Source organism: Lissotriton helveticus, chromosome 4_1 (genome assembly GCF_964261635.1).
Source record: "Lissotriton helveticus chromosome 4_1, aLisHel1.1, whole genome shotgun sequence".
Taxonomy (NCBI): domain Eukaryota; kingdom Metazoa; phylum Chordata; class Amphibia; order Caudata; family Salamandridae; genus Lissotriton; species Lissotriton helveticus.
In genome coordinates this window covers 193,632,128-193,657,585 of record NC_136063.1, presented here as the reverse complement: position 1 = coordinate 193,657,585, position 25,458 = coordinate 193,632,128, and positions in this window count along the sequence as shown.

Sequence of the window (25,458 nt, the reverse complement as noted above, 5' to 3'; positions counted from 1 at the left end):
CGGACGAGCGCAGCGGGCGTGACGTAGGCGCGCCGGAGTTGCGCCTGAGTTAAGCCCGTCTGCGCCCGTCCGCGGCAGGCTGGGGCATGGGGCATATCATTCTGCCCCCTGCCTTACTCATCCCCGTTCATTCATTATTTCTCTTCACGATTCCGTTCTCCCTCCCCCCGAGCCCTCTGTTAAGCACGCTGTATGCGGCTTGTCCGCACCTAGGACAATATTCCCCGAGACCATTCTTCCATCTCCCACTCACAGGCCCTCGGACCTGGCTGGCAAGTCTCGCTCTTCCACCTCGGGACTTGCCCCTAACCCCCCCCTATCTGTGATGTACCTTAACACCCGGTCTCTGGTCAGCCATCAATCTGACATCTTCTATCTCTTAGGGTCGGAACAGCCTGATATCCTATTCCTGTCCGAGACCTGGCTCACAGATGACTCCTCCCCTGACATCCTGGCGGCCATCCCCCCGGGATACTACATACTGCAAGCCAACCGCCCCTCTGGCAAAGTGGGCGGCGGGGTCGCAGCCATCATTAGGCACCCAATTCGGTTTTCCCCTGTGTCTATTCCCAGCATCCCCATGACTGACTGTCTGGCACTCAGGCTGGAGCAACCTGGGTCCTCTCTTATATGTGTCCTAGTTTATCGCCCTCCCCAACTTATGCCAAACTTCTCAGCCCAGTTTGGTGAGCTTATTTCGCAGCTGACCATTAACAACACCAATGTTCTGGTCCTTGGTGACTTTAATTATTGGCCATCGGACCCTCATGAAACCTTTGACTCACATGCCTTTTCTGACCTTATGCTGGGTCTCAATTGTACCCAACATATCCACACACCCACGCATGTCAAAGGTCATACCCCTGACCAAGTATGGACTTCTTCTTTAGACATTTCCACTCCCCTCGTTCTCCCCTGTCTTTGGTCCGACCATCTACTCATCAGCTTTTCCCTTGCCAAGCCCCCTCCTGCTAATATTATCCGAGATTCCAATTTTCTGGCACGTAATTGGAACAAGGCCGATCTCAATAAATTTACCTCCCTCCTGAGCTCATCTGCCCCTTCTGTCACGGGACCCACCCTCTCCATTGACTCTCAGTCCGATAACCTTATCCAATGGCTTGTCTCCGCCGCTGACTCGGTGGCACCTTTAAAACCTGTTAAGACGCGGCGTAGTCACGACGCCCACAGGTGGTTCACCGAGGAACTTAAGGCACTGAAACTCAGCCTCCGTCAGGCCGAAAGACGCTGGCGTCGAGAATATACCCCCTAGACAAAAGCTGTCTTCTCCTCTCAATTGAGGGAATACAAGTCTGCTATAGCCCGGGCTAAATCCAGCTACTTTTCCAACAAGATCTTGAATTCCACCAACAAGTCCAAAGATATTTTCTCTATTGTTGAGGAATTATCCAACCCGGCGAGAGTCACCATTGCTCCCCTCCCCTCCCAGCTTCTGTGCGATTCCTTGAATCAATTCTTCGTGGACAAAATTGTTAAAATCAAAACTAGCATTTCTGTTCATGCCTCATCTGCTTCCTCCCCCCCCAATTCCCCCTATCCTCGCCACACTCACACCCTAACCCAGTTCCCCCTCATTTCAAAAGATAAGTTTCTTTCTCTCTTGTTCAAAATTTCTTCTGGTTCTCCCAGCGACTGTTGCCCCCCATCGGCCCTGCGAGAAGCTTTCACTTCCTGCCCGGATCCCCCTCTAGCCCTCTTAAACAGCTCTTTGACCACGGGGGTGGTCCCGGGTTCCTTCAAACGGGCAGAGGTGGTTGCTATCCTGAAAAAACCTGCGGCTGATCCGTCCACCATGAGCAACTATCGCCCAATTTCTCTCCTTCCTTTCCTTAGCAAAGTCCTAGAGTCCCATGTTACGCAAACCCTCACCTCATTTGTAGAAGATTCTTGTGTCCTGGACCCCCAACAGGCCGGGTTCAGACCTGCGCATTCCACAGAAGCAGTCATCCTCTCTGTGATGGACGAACTACGCAGGGGCGCCGACTCTAACATCTGTCAGGCTCTGGTCCTTCTGGACTTGTCGGCCGCCTTTGACACGGTCGACCATGGCATTTTGGTCGACCGTGTCAGAGAGGCTGGCATCCAGGGCACTGCCCTGGACTGGGTACGTTCCTTTTTGACCCACCGCCATCAAGCTGTCAGGCTGTCCCAGTTTTCTGCTCCTCAAGTCGAGTTGACCTGTGGTGTCCCACAAGGCTCTTCTTTATCCCCTCTCCTTTTTAATTTGTACCTGGCCCCGTTAATTCGTTCCCTCCGTCGATTTAATGTCTCCGCGTTTAACTACGTGGATGACATTCAACTGGTCTTCACTATTGTCTCCGGGGATGAATCCATTTCCACTTTCCAAAACACCCTCTGTTTTATCAGCGATTGGATGGGCACAAACCACCTGAAACTGAACCCCGACAAGACCGAGCTGGTGCTTGTCGGGGGACCCTCCAATCCCTGGCACTCTTCTTTTTGGCCTGCCACTCTTGGCAGCCCCCCCTGTCCCGTCAACTCAGCAAAAAGTCTGGGAGTTGTCATCAGTAACGACCTATCTATGACACCCCAGATCAGCGCTGTAGTTTCCTCCAGCCACTTCCAGCTCAGGAAAATACGTAAAATTTCTCGCCTACTTACCACCGACGCCCTTATTTTGGCCTTGCTTGCGTTAGTTATGTCTAGGCTTGACTATGCTAACGCACTATACGTAGGCATTCCCGCATACCAACTCAGGAGACTTCAGTTGATCCAAAATCAGGCTGCCCGCCTGATATATCATCAACCCAGAGATCAACATGTTCAACCCCTTCTAAAAAGTCTCCACTGGCTACCGGTTTCTGCCCGCTGTACATTTAAGCTTGGTTGCATCATTTCCAAATCTCTCACTGGCCATAGTCCCTCCTTCATCTCTTCCTTGCTTCATCAGTATGTTCCTTCCCGCACTCTCCGGTCATCTCAGATGGCTCTACTGTCTGTCCCTAGATTCAAGCGGAAGAAACACGGTGGCCTCAGGTTTTCATTTTTAGCCCCGTCCTTCTGGAACTCTTTACCTCTTCCTCTTAGGCTGTCCTCCCCCTATTCCAGATTCAGATCTTCCCTTAAAACGCACCTCTTCACTGAAGCTTATTATTAGCTGTTTTTATCTGTTATGTTATTTCCTGTCTCTCCTTCTTGCTCTCTCCGTATAGCGCCAAGGAACCTAATGGTGTTAGCGCGCTCAACAAATTAATTTAACATAACATAACAAGCAAGCAAATGATGGATTAAACCCAGTTCCTTGTCACTGGAGGTGATGTTTGCTTTGTCCAGCATTCCGTCCATCAATTGTTTCTTTTACATATGTCCCCCTAAGTGGGAAGGGTGTGCCCAAGTGTGGGTCCCGTGAACACTACACCATTGGATTCAAGCTAGCCTGGCTTTTGAAGGGTGATGCCCTGAAACAGGTCTCAGGATGCTTGTTTCTGGTCCAGGGAGTACCTGGTTTGGCAGTTCCGACTGGACTGTTCCCATAGGAAACAGGGTCAAGACTGATTTGCATATGGCTGGGTCCAAACTGATGTGGTGTGGTGAGCAAAAGATTGATGGATTAAACCCAGATCCTTGTGACTTGGGGTGAATGTTTGCATTGTCCAGCATTCCGTCCATCAATTGTTACTTATGGATATGAATTACTATTAGCAGCAAAAGTGGCAATGTCCAGCCAAAAAAAGACCTCTATGGAATGAATCATGACCAACCATCATAAGAAGCATGTACTGCTACTAAAATTATAATGCAAAAGGACACGTTTCTTGGCCTTGTCTGGCCTCATACATGTATTTCCATGGGCATATAAATACAGATTCTAAACAATGATATTGTGTTCACATGGAATGGTATACATGGTCCATCTAGGTACTCCTTTGGATTGTCATACAGCATGCAACGGTAAAATGTATGGCCAAACACTTATGTGCAATAAGTAATGTGTAGCAAGTACATGTATTGTGCCACAGCAATTCTTCGCTGTTACAGAAATACACCAGGCCGCACACATTGCAGTATAGATTGTGTCTATACCAGTAAGTTGAAACATAGATGGAGTGTGGCTAGCTACCTCCAAATCAACAGACCTGTAGTATACTTCTCGAAGAATTACACATGGACATACCAGGAAAACTTTAACATAGATCATGCAATGAAATTCACCCAATAGCATGTGGTCCTTACTAATCCAAGAGTCTGTCAATACATTTATGTGTGGATTGTTACCTAGATGCACATCAACTCAACTTTATCAATGTGATGATTGTGTTCATGCATGTTGTAGATCTCATATATTTGAGTATATTGTGCTGCATCTTGCAGGTAATTGACCGAAAAGGTTCAATGGTGACAATTCCTAGAGGAGATAATATGGGTTACATCAGCAGCGGGTGCACTATGCAATGGCATGTATGCTGACAACACAGTGCATGCATGCCTGTGGTACTTAACACATTTGCCTTACATAGGACACTTTCTATTATATGGATTTTGGTATATGAGGGTATGAGTCAGGCATGTAACTGTATTGAAATGTGTGGACTGATGACATGTCTCACATTGACTCATACCTGTTCAGTCTGCACCGAGGTTGGAATCATCATAGCCTGTGTTGACCTCCCACACAAAATTGACCATACATTGACAAATGGACGCATACAAATAGCAATGTGCATCAGAGAGGCAGATTAAAGCTCATTGCTCCAATTCTATGTGCACATCGAGTTTCGTGACAACATCCTTTATACCACCATGCCATTTTGGCAATTGCTCCTCTGTCACCCCATCTAACATGTCTCTGATATGCAGAACTCTGAGAGATGCACGGGCACCCATGTTGTGAGGTGACAGCTGCCACATATCATGATCAATCAATCAATCAATCAATCATCCAATCAGGGATTTGTAAAGCGCACTACTCACCTGTGAGAGTCTCAAGGCTCTGGTAGCAGGGAAAGTTTCGGGCAGCTCCAACTCATCCGAAGAGCCAGGTCTTGAGGCTCTACCTGAATGCTTGCAGTGTGGGGGTTCCTCTGATGCTGAGGGGGAGTTTGTTCCAGGCCTTGGCTGATATGTAGGAGAAGGCTCTTCCTCCCGTTCTGGCTCTGCAGATGCGAGGGATTTCAGCCAGGGCAAGGTTGGTGGAGTGGAGGTTTCTCTTGGGGGCATAGAAGGAGATTCTTTTGTTGACGTATTGGGGTCCGGTGTTGTGGAGGGATTTGTAGGCATGTGTGAGCAGCCTGAAAGTCACTCTCTTTTTTACGGGGAGCCAATGGAGTTCTCGTAGGTGCTGGGTGATGTAGTCTTATTGTAGGATGCTGAGTACGAGCCTGGCTGCGGTGTTCTGGATAGTCTGGAGTTTGAGGAGTAGGGATTTGTTGATTCGGGCATAGAGGGTGTTCCCGTAGTCCAGTCTGCTGGTTATGAGTGCGTGGGTGATGGTCTTTCTAGATTCGAGGGGATCAATTTGAAGGTCTTGAAGAGTATGTTGAGGGTGTTGAAACACGTAGAAGATACAGCATTGATCTGTCGGTTCATGGTGAGGGAGGAGTTGAGTATGATGATAAATGTGGGCCAAAGGATGAGCCCAAGTAGATCATTGGTATGGACAACGGACTTACACATTCACTTCAACAAATGGAGATATGAATTTGTCCACTGGATTTGCTATCATGAATGATACATATTAACTATTCCGCCTCACAAAGACATATGCAAAATCTATACAAGTAAGGAATCATGTTTCCATATGCCAAGCCTACTCACATGGTCACCCAAGACCATCAGAGACACTGAACTACAGGGACAGTTCCCAGAACAGTTTGCAGTTTGAGTGGCATGAATGTTTGACGTGTCTTCAATCATTTAGTCTGTATCAATTTTGGCAGGGTGGAGGAACATACTCTGCAGGCATGGCCATGGTATGATGTGAACACGTAAAAATGGGAGGACAAATAACTTGGAAAAGCTATTCACTGTGCACATGTCAGCATTAGATGGGCTGTTCATAATTGCTAGTATTGCCTGGGTAATGTTTTACACCCCATCCACGTCTGTGTCCTGCTCAAATTTGGACTTGGCCAAACATACTGTGTCAGGAAAATCAGACTATCCCATGCAACCCTAGTCAATGGGTGACACCTAGTGTAGAAGGAGTTGATTAAAGTTGGTACATCCTAAAGAATTTTTGTATATCTTTTATCTTGTTGGGTATGAGCCATTCTACTACCATCTATACATTTTATAGATCCATGCCATTAGACATGGTCCCATTGGCGTGGGACTCCCTTCCATGTTTTGCTGTTGCCTCCTGTGTTTTTGCTGTGTGTTGGACTCTGTTTTGTTGGTCTAGATGCTTTGGGCACTTTGCCACTGCTGTTTAGTGCTAAAGTGCAAGTGCTCCCGTTGTAAATTGTTGTTATGGATTAGTGATTCCATGATTGGCATATTTGATTTTCTTGTCAGACCCTAGTATAGTGCACTGTGTGTGCACAGGGCCTGTAAATCAAATGCTGCTAGTGGGCTGCAGCACTGATTTTGCCACCCACAGAAGCAGCCTCTAAAATTTAACTCTGGCCTGCCATTGCAGAGCCTGTGTGCAGTCCAGGACAGCCATGTCGTCTTGGAAGTGCACACACTTGCCAGGCCTAAGCCTTCCCTTTCTACATATTAGTCACCCCTAAAGTAGGCCCAAGGTACCCCTGAAGGCAGGGTGAATTGTATGTGTAAGGTAAGACCACACGTGTGTGGCATGTCCTGATAGTGAACTACTGCCAATTTAGTTTTTCACTATTGCAAGGCTACCTGTCCCCATAGGACAGAATGGGGAGTTTGTTTATAATATCTTATAAACTCATCTGCCCCTGGGAATAGGGTAGAAAAATAAAGTTTGATATGCCTGAACTCAGAATATTAAAATGCATCTTTTAGTGAGGGTGATTTTTACATTCTGTGTTTAAAAATACTACTTTTAGAAATTAGGTGTTTCCTTGCCTAATCATCCAGTGTGCCTCTGCTACGGTTGTGTATTGCATGTCTGACCTTTGGATGACAGGGGCTGGAGAGGAGCAGCGGCTCCAGATGTCTGATGAGTCAGGGCTGGGTTGAATAGACCTGGGCAGCCCTGAATGGGCCTAGTCTACCTTCAACAATGCTGTCTCCACCTCCTGCCAGAAGCTGCACCAGTGAGGACAGAACAGGTTTTGGCTGAGTACAGACACTCTCTGCCTTCAGAGAAAAAAAGATTTGTGTGTATAAAAAGTGGGGCCCAGACCTCAGACTTTAAGATCACTTCTGGGAAATCAAGAGGAACCTTTGCCAAGAAGAAGAGCCGGAGAAACTGAGAAGGCAAACTGCGTGTTTGCTGTCTGGGCTTGGCCTGCAGTGGCTGCTTGCTGCCAAGGAAAGGAGAACAAGGTTGCTGTTTGCTTATTCACCTGCTTTAGGAAAAGATGTCCAAGTGCTTGAAACTGAACTTGCCTCCTGTTCTGAAGTCTCAGGGCCAAAAAGACTTCACCCCTTCTGTCTCTCTGCATCTAGAACTGCTGTTTCAGCTGCCACAGAAGGACAGTGCAACACCGACGCTGGCGAGTGATGCTGTAACCTGCAAAGAAGCTGTAGGCATCGCTTGTGAAGAGCCTGACGCTCCGCACCGACTTGCAACTAAGGCCCGACACCTGCTGCCGTGACGCATCGACCCTGAAGCAGTCATCGACGCTGATGCTTTATCAACACGGAGCCGATCCTCGACGTGTGTGACTCCTGAATCCATCGAAATCGCACCGTCTTAAGGAACAGACGCCTCGCTGCCATCCTGAAGTCACCTCCCCGACACAGTACAGAACCGACGTCTCACCTCCCGTGCACCGCAGTAAGGAACAGAGGCTTCATCTCCCCTGGGGTCTTAAGGAACCAACGCCACTCAGCGCCAATGAAGCATCACCTGCCGAACTCCGTGCACCATGTTTGTTTTCATAATTTCCAAGGTACTGTTTGTTGTGGGTCTGGCACAGCGCACCTCGTGGTCGTTGTCATACTTTGGGATTTTCATCTGTCCCGACGTTGTTATAACTCCAGGTGGAGTTATTTGTTGCTACAAACTGTATTTGAGTGAATAAACTAATGTTAAGGATATCTTGATAACTGTATTGTGGATTTTTGATGTTTGGTCTTGTTTTGGTTTAGATAAAATTACTTATTTTTCTAAACTGGTGTGGTGTCCATTTGTAGTGTTTTCACTGTATTACTGTTTGTGTTCATAAATGCTTTACACACTGCCTCTAAGAAAAGCCTGTCTGCTTGTGCCAAGCTACCAAGGGGGTGGGCAAGCGTAATTTTAGGAGTGTATCCCCCTTACCCTGAATAGAAGCTAGGGTCGTTATTTGGACAAAGGTGCAAACCATTGCCAACTAGAGACCCCAATTTCTAACCACATGCTAATTCCTCGGTCAGACAGGATAAACCCAAGAAATGACACAGTCTGAACTTCAAAATGCATGTCTCCACCGTAGCATATAAAGAGCGACTTCTTGTACATGTTGTTGATGTAAAGTACCATAAAAATAACATAAAGGGTTATACCTATCAATAGCCCTAATCCCATTGCCAAATAATCAGTCAGTTGGCAGTGAAGAAAGTTCAATCATTTATTAAGCAAAAATACTCTACAGAGAAGTCTCTCCAACCCTCACCCATCAGGTCCGCGGAGAAGACTGTTGGCTTGTATTCAAACATGAGGTTATATACTTTTCAGTTCAACACATATAATCACTTGTAAAAGGAAAAACACCAGTTGGCCCTCAAGCTCCAGGAAAGGACCATATATGGCACACATGATTACTTCAAAGCTTAACTATTTATTACTGGGGAGGTCAGGAGGGATGACTCCCTTTCGTCTTGGTGCCAGGGAGTGAAGGCACAGCGCCTCCAGGAATGCACTTATCGCACCTAAAGCCAGATGCAACCTTGAGTCTCAGGACAGTCGAGTAAACAGCCTACGTTCAGCTGCTCCCAGTAATTCAGATGAACTGGGGCTTGACAACTGCCGGAGACTACACGTGATCAAAGCCCGTGTTTGAGCATAGATTCGAAAATGGCGTCTGTATGGTTCTCGGCCTACTCTGTTAGCAGTGTTAACGCAAGGAGTGAAAAATGCTGTCCTCCCTGCAAAAGAAATATATATATATATATATATATCGAGAAAAGAGGGCACATATAGGTGCATCATACTAACACAATATAGTCCGATACTCCTTATGTAAGGGAATCTATTTTTTTATCCCTCAGATGCATTCGCAAATCTTGCAAAAAATCAAAATGTTATCAAAATAGATAATGAATGACGTCCAAAATGTGTCTAAATATGTCATAACTTACTGAAAATCTAGTAATACTGAAATCAGTGGCAGAGGATAGCGATTTTTAACTGTGATGGCATTCTATTCTCAATAAAACATTCAGGGTCTCAGGGCACCATTTGATTAGGGGACACATAAAATGGATGCACCTTTTGGTAACGTGGACTGTCTAATGAAGCCTTTAGATGCGTTCTTGTCAATTTATTTCTTCTAATGTTCATCTTACTTTACAGTGAAAGGCTATATCCGCCAATGTGGCATCTTGCCCTTCAGAACCAATTCAATTGTGCAATTGTATTCCATATGAGGAGGCAAGGAATCAGCACCATTTTCCTGCATGCATCCTGGAATTGTACATATGGAATAGAACTTTCAAGTTTGTTAGCATTCAAAATGGAGCAACCTAATAAGGTATGCACTTTAGAGACTTTCCTCTCTACTGCCACATTATGTTGGTATAGACAACACGTTTGCAAGACAATGTGGAAATAAGCAATATCAATTAAACAAAACTGATGTTTTAACAGTGTCTTAAATTGGGGACCTTTTACTACTAGTAATGTCTTTTACACATCTCGCCTGAATTTAAAGATGTGCGTTCCATTCTTTTAGTGGGGTTGGGTTTGATTTTTTATCTTGAAGAACTGGTTTGCGAATGTCCATAAAGCAATATGCTTCCAATGAGTCAAAATGTGTCCAACATTCAAGGGGGAAAGAAGCATGACTATTATGACATTCAAAAGAAATTGTGGTCTACTTTTAGCAAACACTTGAAATCACTTTCTGCAATAAATACATAAGCTGCTCTTCCTTCTCTGATTTTCTTTGTGGGACTTTCCCAAGTTGCATTGACTCTTCCAAATGTATTGCTTACTTGATGTACGTTGGAATAGTCTAAATCCACTAATAAGCCTTTAACATGTTTTTGCACCACATTCTTTGTGCTAATTCTTTACCTTTAATATTAAATCAAATAATACATTAGACATATTGGGTCATTTGGCCATTTGCGAAAGAGGATCTTTAATCTTCTCTAGTAATTCATTATAGTAAGTAAGTACTTTTATTGTTTGAATTAACAAAAATTGTTACAAAAAGGCCATTCTTGGTGTATCCTTGCAAAGACCTTTCATTGATTTTTAATAAAAACAATGGCATATCATTTCATTTAATACATTTCAGATGATTTCAAAAACATAAAATAGAAGTCTAAAAAATACATTTTATATAAGCTCACAGTTTTGGGCCTGAAATCTTACTTTAGGCCGAGGCTCGATCTTTACTTAAAAGTTCTTCAGGTTGTCATGCAAATTTCGCTAATCTGGCCAGTTCCATGGGGATCTCTAGGTTAATAGGAGCTTTACTGCATCCGCTCAAGTACGGGTGCCATTTTTTAAAAACAAGAGTTTTAATAAAGTGCAACGTGCATAACTCTGCTCTGGGCAGGGACAAACTAAGTAGGCCTGGGACTCCGAGTCTTCAGTAGGTGACCCCCTCAAGGGATTTCCAGCGAGTGTTTATATCTTTTATAGGCATAACCATAAATCTGACAGATAGGATTTGTTTTAATATTGATTTACTCAAAGATGTTTCAAGGTAAGGCTGCCTCAGATTGTCCTTGTAAGAACTGACTAGAATCCCAATGTTACTGCTAGGGGACTCTATAGTCCCCATGTCATCCTGCTTTGATAATGTTCTTACTTGTTTGTGTAAGATTGTTTTAAGCAGGCTCAGGTGATGAATAAAATAAACCCAGTTAAACAAATCAAGGTGCAGCTCAGAGAGAGCGGTTGAGAAAGCATCTGCCCAAGGGTTTTTCCCTTTTGTGAAGATTTCTTTTGGTGTTGCTTTTATTGTGTCTGGAGGAGCGGCACATGTCCCTTGGTAATAACAGATGACCGGAGCCCAATATTCAAAAGAATGTTTACCTAGTCTGAATTCCGACTGTACTAGAGCGTTCCTGGCGTAAGCCGGTATCTGGAAGATCTGTTTGAATGCTCGATGATTAGCAGACTCCATGATGTTATTTAGGGGGCCGAGAAATACCAGTTACCCGTAAGAGATTGAAGGAATTAGCTTGGCTTTGATGACCTATCGAATAGGCATTGTTGTCGGGCTACACAATTTTGAATTGAGTTTGCAGAGGGCTTACATCACCGCCTTGGCTTTGGATTCTTTGGATGCAATGTGTGCTGCCGGCTTGCCATTGCTCGTGATCTATACTCCCAGGCGGTTATTCTTGGATGTTATAGATATTTTCAGATTTCCCATTTTCCACAATAATTTAAGTTTAGTAGCATATTTTACAAAGATTACTACTTTTGTTTTACTGGCCTTTAATGTCCATTCATTTTTTCCGTTATAAATACTTAGTGCATTCAGTGCTCTTTGCGGACTTGTCTTTATGTGGTCCATTAAGACCATGTCATCAGCATATTGCATTAAAGTTAATCTAGTTGTCCCAATTTTGGTTAGGTGCGGTTGGCCTGTGATATTGTTTTGCCAAGATCTGCATCATATAAATTAAAGAGTAATGGTGCAAATATACAGCCTTGTTTCAACCCTGGGTCAGTTCGTATCTTCCTTGTGGTTTTGATCCGGGTGAGTTTGACGCATACCCAGGTACCAGTGTAGAGGACATTAATGGCGTTCAGAATCCTGATTGGAATTCTCCAGTTTTGTAATATTTGCCAGAGAAAATTTCTGTTGACACAGTCGAAGGCCGCTGTGTAGTCAATAAAGCAGGCAAAGAGGGGGAGCTGCTTTTCCCGGGTGGACTGTTTTACCATATCGGATGGGGCTAGAATATTATCTAGTGTTGATGCTCCTGTCCTAAAGCTGGATTGGTACACTGGGACAACTTCTTCCACATTGGCCAGTTTTGTAGTTCTTGTAGGAGCAAACTTACATATGCATTTGCCTCGGTATCCAGGAAGGCTATTATCCTGTAATTGGTTGGATCTCTGGTGTCACCTTTTTAATGATTTTTTTGTAGTAGGGACCCTTTGCAGGCTTCAGGGACTGCTAAGTTAGACATACAAAACTTTTATAGCAGGGTAAGTATTGTTGTCCAGAATGTGGTGAACTCTTTGAAAAGCTGACCGGGAAGACCGTTGGACCACGGGTTACCATTACTTCTGATGTTTTTTAATATTATTACACATCAAGAGACTCTCTTGCTTCTTCTGTAGTTCTTTGATTTACCAGATTTTTGTTGCCATTAGTATAGTGCGGGCTAGTGCTTGTCAGTGGTTGTTAATGGCCTAGCGGATTATGATGAAAAGAATTGCAGTAGAGTGTTTTCACATGATTGAACCATATATGACTTTGAACTCCATTTCACAGGTCGTGACTGTGGCCGACCAACCTATTGATGTATAGTCAAAATTCTGCTTCTCTGCTTGGGGTTGGACGACTATGGATGTGCAGCCATTGGAAATCTTTTTGTCACCTTTTGAAGTTCCTTATGTTTCTCCTATGCATATCCCTGGCTATCAGCCATTTTTGGCGTCCTGTTTCGTCTCGTGTCCGCTTATTGTTGCTGCTGGCTTGTCTTAATGCCTTCTTACTTAATTGGGTTATTTTACACCACGGTTTGGATTGGAAGCACATTTCTTTGGGTTCTGGCTGATGATTTGGTATTGAACCTAGCAATAAGTAGTACAGCTCTGGGACTAGTTTTGACCATATCGCAGGTATATTCCAATCAGCGCAATCTCTGTTAAGTGCAGGCCAGTTGTTTTTCCAGGCTGTCAGGCCTGATGTGTTGGTGTTGTTCCATTTCGATCGGCTTAGGAGCGAGTGTGTTTCCTCCCCGTTAGATGCACCAAGCAGGGTAGTGTGCTTGAGATATACTGTTTGCAGTGATATAACTGTGAACAGTGGGAGGTGATCACTGGTTTGATGTAGAGGCTTTTGAAATTCCACCACTTGTTCATGGAGCCAGTGGCTCATGAAGATATAATCTATAGTTGATATGGGTTTTCTTTTGCAGCTTCTAGACATTGCATGGTTTGTGAACTGAGCATCTTGTGAGGACCTTAGACTATAGGTATTTAGAAATGTATTGAGCAGATTGCCCGCATGGTCCCTAGGTCGAGAGTTATCTGTTTCTGGGCCCAAGTTGTGATCGTTGTAGCCACCGACCATTATTATTCTGCAGGTTGGATAACTACTGAGCACTACTTCCAGTGTTTTGACCAATTCCCTCTCTTGCCATGTCTAGGGCTGTCTTTGCAATGAAAATAAATGTTCGAGAGTAGGATTGTTATGGAGGATCGCAAGTGTAATGCTTGGATCATGTCCGTTCTTAGTGGAGATTTAACTGATGTTATGGAGGTACCCAAATTTACGTATATAGATAGGTCCCATTATGGCTTCCAAAAGTATTGCACTTTTTTGCTGGTTGTTGAAATTCCTCTAAGCCTAGTGTGACTAGGGGGTCTAATAGGCAAGTTTCCTAGATACACAGTAGGTCCCCTTACTGTAAAGATTTAAAGGCATCCCTGTCTTTAGCGTAGTTTTCAGCCCATACACATTCCATGAAATTATTTGTATGATCTTATTTGTTCCACTTGCTGCGCCATTACATTTAATTAAGCTAGGAGCAGTTTGATCGCTGCCATGGCAGAGTTGTTGCTGTTTCATCCTGATCGTCAGTATATTACTTGGCTTTCCCATTTCTGGTGATTTTACGCCCTGTGGCCGTAGAGGTGGATGATTAATGTATTCTCAATTTGGAAAATGGTGCAGGATGGATGTCTTTGGCAATGCCTCTTAAAACGGACTTTCGCTGTGGCTGTGCTCTCCTATTGCTTTAACTACATGTTAGCATGTGTGGGTATATTTCCTCTTCGGGTTCTTATGCACTAATCCCCCATTTGGCAAGTTAAGTCTTCTTTATCATGATCTTTTGGGCTATCGTGCTGGTTTTCCATTTTGTTATTGTTGATTCTCTTGTGTTACTCTTCAGGACATTGAATTGAACTAGGGTTAGGTAATCAGTTGTGAGGTATGGTAGCTCTGGAATGTATTTAAGGATTTGTAGAATATTGGTCCTATTTAATGTGCCTGAGCCTCCTCAAGATGTGTATTCAGGTGTGAGCATCACAATGGCATTTTCAGTTCCCCTTTGAGCGGGCCCCTTAGCCTTATGGTGCTGGGGCTTATTTTCAGGCTAGGACTATTTGTTATATTTGTTCTGGTGTCTCCTATTGCTATACTGTTTGTTTGGGGGGAAGGAGCTCTTATATTGTCCATTTTAGATGAGGGCCTATCTTGCTCCTGTCTGTTTTGGTGACGTAGTTTGGTGGTGCCCCCTCTGCTGTTTGTTTGTGAGGGGGCGAGCTCCCGTAGAGTTTGCGTTCGCACTTCGTCTACCGGACCTAACACATGAGCCAAATGTATAACAGGGGTGCTGTTGTTGACTGGGCATTCCCTGAGATGGCGATGGGCCTAGTCTTTAAGAAGATTGGGTAAAGCTTCTGTGGCCAGAGTGGTTTTGATTGTTGATCAGGTATTATGTCTGTTTTAATCCTGAGTTGCCATCTGAAGTTGCCAGGCGTGATTGCAACACAGTGCCGATGTTTGATGTTTTTAGTTTGCTTCTTTAGCATTTTTTTTGCTCTTCTGGATAGCAGTTTGCTAGTCCCTTTAAGGTTGTCTGGTGGGTCTTGGCTCCGGGGCACCACTGTACCCATTGCTGACGAGTCATGTTGGGTTTTATTTAGGCTTGTCACTGTAGCCAACTGAGAGGAAGTTGGGGGAGTGTCTGGGACTACCATCTGGTTGTTGGCTTAATTTCTTAGGGTAGGTGAAGAGCCTTGCTTCAGCATAAAGATTCTGTGGAGCATGATTTAAGCTCTTGTGTCAAGTGCAGCAAGCTTTTAGGAGTTTCTGCTCCAACTGTCTTGTTGGTTCCGTTGTTTTTTAGCTTTGGCTGGGTCCCGTTCCTCTGTGCAATGGTCCAGCTGGTCTATGATCACTGTTTTCCTTTGTTTAAGTTCTGTGACTAGTGATGTAAAAACATCTGACAGAGAGCTGAGCTTCTCAACAATTAGGAGGCAGGGCACCTCGCAGAATGCTGCTTCTTTAACAGTTCCAGGTTCCCCTCTAAGTTGTCAATTTTGACAGCTTTATTTGTTATAGCTGTTACTATTGCCTGCATAGTGTCCATTTGAATTTCAAATTTTTGCATTTGCCATGTAAAGTCAGTGATATCGGTCGTCAATGTAGAATTTATTGAGAATAAGAGGGAATTTTGCTGAGGGCACAAAGATTGCGTAATTCAGGATAGAAGGCAGCAGCCAAAGTCTGATAAATCCATTCTGCTTCTAATTGTAATTGCATTAATTGATTAATGTAGGCAATAATGTCATTACAACCTTGCTGAAAAGTTAATAAGCTTAAGTGTGCTGCTGTGTAATCTGTCACCGATGAGAGAAAGCCTTAAATGAATTTAAGACTAGGACTTTTATTTATGATTAATTCTGTTACTCAAACAAGAGTGTCATTGGGCAAGTATGATAAAATAAACTACGTGTTACCTGTGACTTTATCAGGTGGCACCATGTACGGAGACCCAGCAATGATGGTTATCGCTGCTTACATGGATTCACATACAGTATGGCCACTGGAAGTACTAGGAGCTTGAGTAACTAAGTCTCCTAAAGTAGGAGACATTTGTTTCAAACAATTAATTACATATGCTCATTTGCTAGAGCAGTCATTAGTTTCTACTGAATGACATACTACTGAGCCATAACTTTCAGCTGTTTGGGGTAAGAACTCATATTGAAGATTATTAGGGCTTGACAGGCTGTCAGGATTTACAGCAGAGTCTGATGTTAGTTTAATAGTCTGTTCCCCAATGCCTAGCACTGCCCATGCATGAATACGCATGAATGGCAGAATTAAAGTCTGGAGGGATTGGGAATGCTCAGGAGGGAGAGAAGAGAAAGCAGGAGCACCAAGGTCTCATATGGAGTATTTCTCTTCAAGTTCAGGGGACTCACTGTAGTGATCTTACAGGTTACTATCAAATGTTTACTATGAATATGAAAAACAAACAATTACTAGCATTCACAGGAATAAAAAAGACAATAACAAAGGTGTTTTTCATTGTTATGCTTTCTGACTTTAAAATTGTGGGTTGCTCTAAACCTAAGTCAATGGGGAGGAACTTAGTTTCAGGAATGATGAATTCCAGGTTGAAACCAGTCCTGAAAAACAGGTAAGATGAAGCAGAGGACAGAACACAGTGAACCAAGCCAAATTGTGATTCATAAGCAACTGAAATCTCAGGCTGAAGTCAGGTGCTTTGGGCACTGTGCCGCCGCAATTCAGTGCCACAGTGCAAGTGCTCCCTATGTTAAATTGTTGTAATAATAATTGTATTAATTAGTGACTATCTGATTGACTTATTTGACTTACTTGTCAGACCTTAGTATCGTGCACCATGTGTGCCCAGGGCCTGTAAATAAATGCTGCTGGTGGGCTTGCAGCCCTGATTGTGCAACCCACAGAAGCAGCCTGTAAAGTGTGTCTCAGGCCTGCCATTTCAGAGCCTGTGTGCAGTCTATTACCGCCATGTCGACTTGGTAAATTCACCCAATTACCAGTCCCTAAACCTTCCCTTTTCAACATATCAGACACCCATAAGGTAGGCCAACAGGCAGGGTGCATTGTATGTAAAAGGTAGGACATGCCCTGTTGTGCGTGTGAATGTCATGATAGTGAATTACAGCCATTTTCGTTCTTCACTATTGCAAGGCTACCTGTCCTCATAGGCCAGAATGGGCAGTTTGATTGTAACACCTTATAATCCTAACTGACCCAGGGGATATGGTAGAAATTCAATTTTAGTTTACCTGAACTCAGAATGATAAAATACATCTTATAGTGAAGTCGGTTTTACCATTCTGTGTTTGGAAATACCACTTTTAGAAAGTAGGTATTTTCTTTAGGGCTGGGTGTAATTTGCGTAGTCGCGCTACGCAAAGCTCTGCAAAATGGTAAAAAATCCCTGCGAGCATGCAAAACTTCCGCAAACACGCAGAATTGCTTTTTCCGCCCGTTCGCGATGCTTTCCTCCTATTTACGAACACTGTTTGCATGCTCAGGGAGAACTATTTCGCGAACACGCACTTTGAAAGAGCGAACAAGCAAAAAAGCTGCAAAGCTGCAGATCACGGAATTTTTGGCAATTCCGTGTTCTCCACGGAATGCGAAATTACCCAAATTCTTCAAATTCGGCGAGCTGAACAGAATTTACCGCGCGGGCCTACTAACCATCCAGCCTGCCTCCGCTAGCTTGTGTATTGTATGTCGGGTTTGTGAGTGACAGGGGCTGGGGAGACTCCAGGAGACTGAGTGAGTCAGCGCAGGGCTGAATAGACCTATTTGCATGTAGAGTGGTGGGAGGAGTAGCACCTGGGTCTGAATAGGGCTGTGCCTGCCTTTCACAATGCTGGCGCCACCTCCTGTGGTGAGTCTGAGGACCTTAGCCCCCACTGACAAAGGAAGAAGGTGTACACTGGCAGAATGCACCCAGAACTGGTTTGAACTAAGTACAGGACCCTCTGCCTTCAGCCGACAATGGATTTGCTAGTATAAATAGTGGGGCCCAAACCCAGGACTTTAGATCAATTCTGGGAAAACAAGACAAACCTTTGCCAAGGAGAAGAACAAAGGAAGCTGCAGGAGTTTGGACTGCCCCTCTGCCAGTGTGCTGTTTGCTGGGTTGGCCCGTAGTGGTTTCTTCATTGCCTAGGAAAAGAGAAGGAACTTTTAAAGAACTTTCATCATCTTGCAGAATATTACTCCAAGGGCTTGATTTGAGCTTGCATCCTGACCGAAATCTAAAGGATACCAGATACTTGCTGTTCTAGCTTCTACAGAAGGAATTCTACAACACCGACGCCGGCGAGCTACACCGTCATCTCCATTAAAGCCATGAGTGCTGCTGCAACTTGCAACGTAGACCCGACGCCGGACGATGTGCCACATCGACGCCAGCAAACAACATTGTAAGCCTGCCATAGCCGTGAGAGCTGCTCCGACTTGCGACCTAGGCCCAACGCCTGCTGGTGTGCTGCATCAACTCCAAAGCCGACATCATCGCTGAGCCGATGGTTGACGTGGGTGGTCAAGAATCCATTGACATTGTGATATCGTACAGAACCGTGGTTTCTACGCCATCGTGACGTCACCTCCTTTCCGGTCAGGAACCAATGCCTCCCCTGCCTGTGCAAGCATCCAGGACACGGACGCATCATCTCCCCCGAAGCAAGGAACGGACGCTGCAACGCGCCAACGTCGCTACACCTCGCCAACATCGTGAGCTGTTTTTGTTTTTGCTTTTCCAAGGTACTATTCTCTGTTGGTCTGTTTTGACTCCGGCACCAATGCCGCACACCTCGCGGTCGGCGCCGTACTTTGGGGTTCCTTTGAATTTGACGTTGTGATAACTCCAGTTGGGGCTATCTGTTGCTAAAGACTGCTTTTAATGGAATAACCTATTTTTGAACTATTTCTACCATCTTGAAGAATTATTATTGATTACAGTATTGTGGATTTTTGTCATTTATGGTCATGTGATATGTCTATGTAAAGAATACTTATTTTTATAAAACCTGTATGGTGTCCATTTGATAATGTTTTCACTGTATTACTGTATGTGTTCACAAATGCTTAACACACTGCCTCTGAATTAAGCCTGTCTGCTTGTGCCAAGCAACCAAGGGGGAAGCAGGGGTTATCCAGGAGTGTAATCCCCTTTCCCTGACTAGAAGCAAGGGTCCCTATTTGGTCAAAGGTACCTACCTCTGCCAACTAGAAACCCCCAGTTCTAACAAACAGCAAAGGAGTAAATGCAGCAGGAGAAGTTTTCAGGCACTTTCCCAATGGAAGTGAAGTGAACACTGTATAACGCACTGCTGCCACTCATGACCTGACAGCCCACACCTTTGAACTATAGTCTAGCCACCCTAGGCTGGTTCACCACAGTGTAACAGGAATGTTGTTGCATTTTCTCAGAACAGCAAGTCCTGTCCCTGCATACCCTGTTTAACTCTGACAAAGCTGTTCTTGGCTTTGTTGTTGAGCATATCGTGCATATGCGTGATTTTTTTCAAAAGGTTAGATTTTGTAGTCTGGACTAGGGATTAGTTTATTCTAAGATTTTGGTAACTATGCAACACATGTGGAATATTCCAATAAACCAGTGCAGCTTTGAGTAGTGCCTACCAATTGCAACTTGCAATTGGTTGTGCCACCCTTTAGTAGCAATATTTGTCTTTGCCTCTTTCTGTTTAGAGTACTGTGGTACACATTCCACGACTCTAGATGGAGTCCGGCATGGCTTCTGTGACCTGAGTAGTATGGATGGCCACCCACAGGCATTCTCAAAGTAGTCAAGAAGTGTTGGAAGTTTCTCTTCAATATTTTTGTAAAATATAAAGTATGCTTAGTTGCATTGGGTGGCTAGGTCAGAGAGCTTTTTTCTATACAAAATTAAAAGTTGCTGTTTGTCTAGTACTCTATTATAAGGGTTGATATGTTGGCTGGTGGCAGATGGACCCATTGTACTGAAAGTAAATTCATTGGATGTTTGTATTATGGATATACCTTTGCAACAGTGTGATTCATTAAGCATTCAAGATCTAGTGCTATTTTAGTGGGTGAGTGATAGGGGTATGGGAAATTCACATATTTTGCTTCTGTGTATTTACATGAAATGCAAATCTGTCATATGCATTATATTTTACCACAAAATATGGCCTTGCGACAAAAATTGTTGAAAGACTATAGTTCACATTAAAAATAGTTTGAAAAACCCTTGCGGCAAACAACAGCCACTCACATTCTGATTGCTTGTGTTTCTCTCATTCTATAATTTTCCCAAGAACAGCGGCTTAATTGCATAGTGTGGTGTAATGCCATCATTTAGGTCATTAGGTGCCGGCGTAATTTAAATTGTGTCCAGGCCCACCAAGTAGTTATTTAATTTCTCTATTGTTGTTAACAGTCCATTGTAAGTGATATTTTGCTTGTTTCATAGTATGGTGATAATAAGGAGTATGCTGTTATTTTGCCATTGTCCTTGGATGCTATATAGCTGATAGAAGGGTAAGGGAAAGCCTTCATAAATACCATTCATGGGCATATGGGGAATTATATTAGAGTTAATTAGACATTAATTTTCTCTATTTGATTTATCATATAATTTTTCAAATGGGCTAGTATTAGACAGTAAGGGATATCTATTTCAGCAAGTGTCTTTGGTGCAGGGTTAGTAATTCATTCTGTTCCTCTTTTTGTGGATATTGCCCCATTCCAATTAGGCGTTGGATAGAAGGGCTATAAAGTAAGTTCAAATTCTTTCTAAATAGTCTTTTAACAAAGTTCCACTGAAAGCTGTGGAACTTGTAGAGTCAATTTTCAAATATAAGGGCCCTATTATGATGGTGGGCGGATTGCCACCGCTGGCCGGAGGTGCTTACCGACGGCCCAGCGGTGGCAATTCACCCGCTAAATGTCCCTGATTATCCCCCGCCATATTATTATGGCGGGCGCACCACGGCGGACGGGAAGACCGTCCGCTGCTTTTCCGCCTGTCGAATTCTCGACCGGGCAGAAAAGGGGCACAGCATATTATGATGATGGCGGAAATTGACCTTTCCATGGTACCATTGCAGTTCTTGTTGCTGGGGGCCCGTTGAGGGCCCCCAGGGTGTTGGGGGAGGGGGTGGGTGGTGCACACGGGTGGTACCTATGGTACCTCCCCTCACTGCAATGCACTACGTGGCAGGCACCACGTGGTGCCTGCCATGTTGTGCATGGCAATGCTGTGAACACTCCTTTTACATTGCAAGCGGGTCAATAGCCAGCAATGTAAAAGGGCCAGGATGCGCCTGCCAATGTGGCGGGCGCATCCTAATTTGAATGGCGGGACCGCTGCAACATAGGCGGTTGGTCACGTGCTCCAATGCGGTGACGCGGACAAAGTCCACCTGCCATCGTAATATTTCCCTTAGATTGTGTTTCTTACTTCAATATCTGCCACATTTGGTGGTGTATTCAATTAAATTCCCCACTTCACTCTTTATTATTATGGCCCTTCAGTAACAACCAATTAATTTGTATTTTATTCATTTTCACAGCTCTGTGGTGTGCTATTAGGACTTTCTCTTTTTGAGAGATTATGAAAGAGGGTTTACTAGACATGTTGGAATGTGTTTGTGGTTTAACAATAATAAAAATAGCTTTCGTTTAGCGTATTATGTTTATTATTAAAGTTAAGCTATATTATTGTACAGCTAGACTGTTTTTTTTGTAATTTGTGAATTTCCCCAGTTGGTTTCTTCTTTGGCTGTAGATTAGTTTTTTCTTTATTTACTTTTTTTATTTCATTTGAAATGGATCTGTTGTAAAGATAGCAGAAGGGAGGTAAACAATATGTTCATTCAAATGTATTTCTTTATGAAATGATAAACATTACCAGTATTTTCAGCTACACTGTAATTAAGGCTTCCAGTTTCACATTTGTACTGATTTCTACAGATAAATACGGACAGAAAACAATTAATCTCCTGTCTTTATTTGTTTTTAAAAGTGGAAAAATACAGAAAAGTATTCTTCTTGTGAGTGACTCTCCTTGTTGTCCTTCAGGAATTCCCGACCAATTGCTAAGCAGATAGACACCATGGGGATTTAAAAACAGATTGATTCCCTTAAATACAGGCATATGTTAACATATATTTGTATATCATTCTAATATTTAACTGTCAGAGTTATGTTTTATTTGATTTTCCTGACTAATTTGCTAAAGGGTGACAGGCATAAAAGTATGAGTGCATGTTGTTCAGTTGAATAAATTTAGAAATATACAAATTTACATCTCAATTTATTCTCGAAACATAAAATAAATATGATTAAATACTAATAAAATTGCCAAAAAATAAACATGGATGAATACAGGCAGAAATGTTAAGAAAATAAACACCATAAAACTGGGAGCCCTAATTATAACAGTTAGAATCACTTTCAACAAGCGTGTGTACATTTATTGCATTCATACATTCATACTTTATTCTTCTTTAGTTAGGTAACAGGCACAATAAAAAGTTGGCATCTCTTGCATTTGTACTGTTTTTTTTTACAGTTTGGTCTGATTCGTTAGCTGCTGCGCTCAATCGTGGTCACCATCAAATAGTGCCTGGGTGCTGTTCCAGCGGGACCATTGACTATCAGTGGCAATTTGTGCATCATGGTGCTATCGTTACTTAGTCATAAAACTATTTAAAAAAATCATATTTTGGTATCTCCTTATTGGATTATTGCTATTTTGGTGCCATTTGTTTATTAAATTATAATTTATTATTTTAACTTGTCTTGGGATTTTTATTGTGTACATTTGAAATCAATTATTGCTTTAGTGCTGCATAAATACTTTACACATTCCCTCTAAGCTAAGCCTGTCAGCTCTGTGCCATAGCTTCCAGTGAGCGTTCCATTTGTGCAATGTTTAAGCATTGATGAGCCTGCATACTACCCTTTGGCCTGCACACAATGCTGCAGAACGCTGGGACATAGCTGCCTGCACTGCACAACATGACCTAGTTACCCACATTGTCCCTTGTGGCAGTTTACCCTGTTGTTGTTGTGGTTCATCATAGCCAGCACTACCCTGTCCTGCATCTCCTGACACCGACTCCTCCGAGATGACAGCTGACACCTGCTCCTCCAAGGGATTCAGTTGCTCCAGCTGCTCCTGGGGCTCTGGACTTCCACCTCTGGTCTACATGTCAGCCTTGAGTTTGTTTGCCGTTTTCTCCTTTTTTTGCACTTGTAATCATAGCAGCGGTTTTTGCAATCACTCACTTTCCACCTTGTCCACAATGGTCTGCCATATGGCCTTTTCCTCCCTAATGACATTTTGGAGTTGATGTAGAGCTGTTGTTGGTGCTCCGTCACCGGGGTGATCAGGAACTCATTCTCCTCCTCACTACACTGCCTCTTCCCCTGGGACTCTGTCAGAACATCCTGGCTAGTACTGGGGTTGTGTGCTCTCTGCTGTGGCCTCCATGGCTGCTTTCAGGTAAGTGTGCCATTTGTTTCATGTAGTGGCTTTTACAGATTTTTTTATACGCCTGGTACATAAAAGTGACGGTAGCATGGCGAGCGCCTATTTTCTTAGCCCTATTTAGCCCAGCGTCATTTTTGCAGCATTATCGTCAGATTTCTTTACAACACAGCGCACAAATCAGTGTCAGTTTTTACAAAGCCGGCTTCTCCCTTACACCATGGTGCACCGTGTTTTTAAATACGATGCATCGATGGCATAAGAATCTGTAATAACTCGGCGGTAATTTTTTTGGGCGCACAGAGCGGCCACACAGCGATGTCCTAGTTCTTGTAAATATACCCCATTATGTTGAAATATCCACGGTTTTGCTACCATTCTTTAAAATTTGCTTAGGAATTGTGAAGGCTGAGTCTAAGCACCACTTTGGAAGATAAGGCATGCTTGGCACACCACTGTGCTGAAATATTTCTGAAGCATTTGCCTTCTCAGCAAATTTATTTGAATATTTGTCAGAAATGTAATTATTTTGGAAGTGGACTACCGCTCCCAACTTAATAGTTCCACTCTGATTAGATCAAAACAAAGTTCTGAGAGAATCGCTGTGTGCCCTCTGGTAGCAGTGGCACCAACAGCAGTCAACCCTCACAGAAGTATGCTTTAAATTTAGGTAGTGCCACACGTATTACTATATATAACACAGCACACAAAATTACCAAACTAATTGAGAGATATAAAGAAATATTTACTGAGGAAAGGGAGACCTAGATCATGAAAATAGGTTAAGGAGAACCAGAGAAATCATTTTTTTGAAGTATTAGGGGAAAAGTACCTAGAAAATATCAGGCACTATGGGAAAACAATGGTTTGCAGTGGACCTGGAACTAGGCATATTTACAGGCTCACTGCAATGGCATGGAGGTTGGATACACCAAGCAGGTTGCCCTGGTTAAAGATTTCACCTTCAGACTTAGGGTCTGATTTAGATCTTGGCAGATGGGATGCTCTTCCAAAAAGATGATGGACATCTTGTCTGCCATACTACAAGTGCCAAAGAATATACGGCACTTGTAGCATGGCGGGCAGGACATCCTTCAAGATTGTGACAGAGTATCCCATCTGCGCATAATCTAAATCAGGACCTTGTTTTCCAACTGCTGAGCCACTTCTAGCTCCTGGTGGCAGACTTTTGGACTCCAGGGGCCAGATGTACGATGTGATTATGCATGTACAAACGAGTTTGCGACTCGGTTGCGCATGGAAAATCACTGTGGGCCATGTACAAACACTATTTTGCGACTCACAAAAAATTGTGACTTTCAAAATAGTGTTTCGCGACTCGCAATTAGGAAGGGGAGTTCCAAGGGCTTCCTTTCCTAATTGCGACTCACAGCCTTATGTGTGAATGGTTTGCGACTGCAACTGTGGTCGCAAAACACTCACAATTTACCGCCTTATTCAAGAGGGTGGTAATGCAGTCGCAAAAGGGAATGGGTCAGCGGAAAATATTTTTTAAGGGCAGGTAGTGCTCCCTGGGACCACTACCTGCCTTCGAAAAATTTAACAATAACGTTTCATTTAAAAAAAAAATGAGCCTGTTTTCCTTTATGGAAAATGGGCTGCATTTAAAAAAAAAAAACTGCTTTATTTAAAAATAGTCCCAAATATGAAGGTCTGCTGTGCCCAGCAGGCCAACATCCCTGGGAGGGCCAGCCATTCCCAATGGTGTGAAAATTGCGAGTGCTCATGAATATTGATGAGGCTCCCATTTTGAGACCACATTGGGAATCAAAATCAGTGTCTGAGACACTGTTGTACATTTGAAATTACGACTCACAAATTGTGACTCGCAATCAAGCGCAACTTGCAAGTCGCAATTTCAAATGGTCGTACATCTGGCCCCAGGTCTATAAACAGCTGTTGTATAGCGTTTTAGGACCCTAGTGTAATTTTCCCGATTCATGCCCTTATATAGGTATAATTCATACT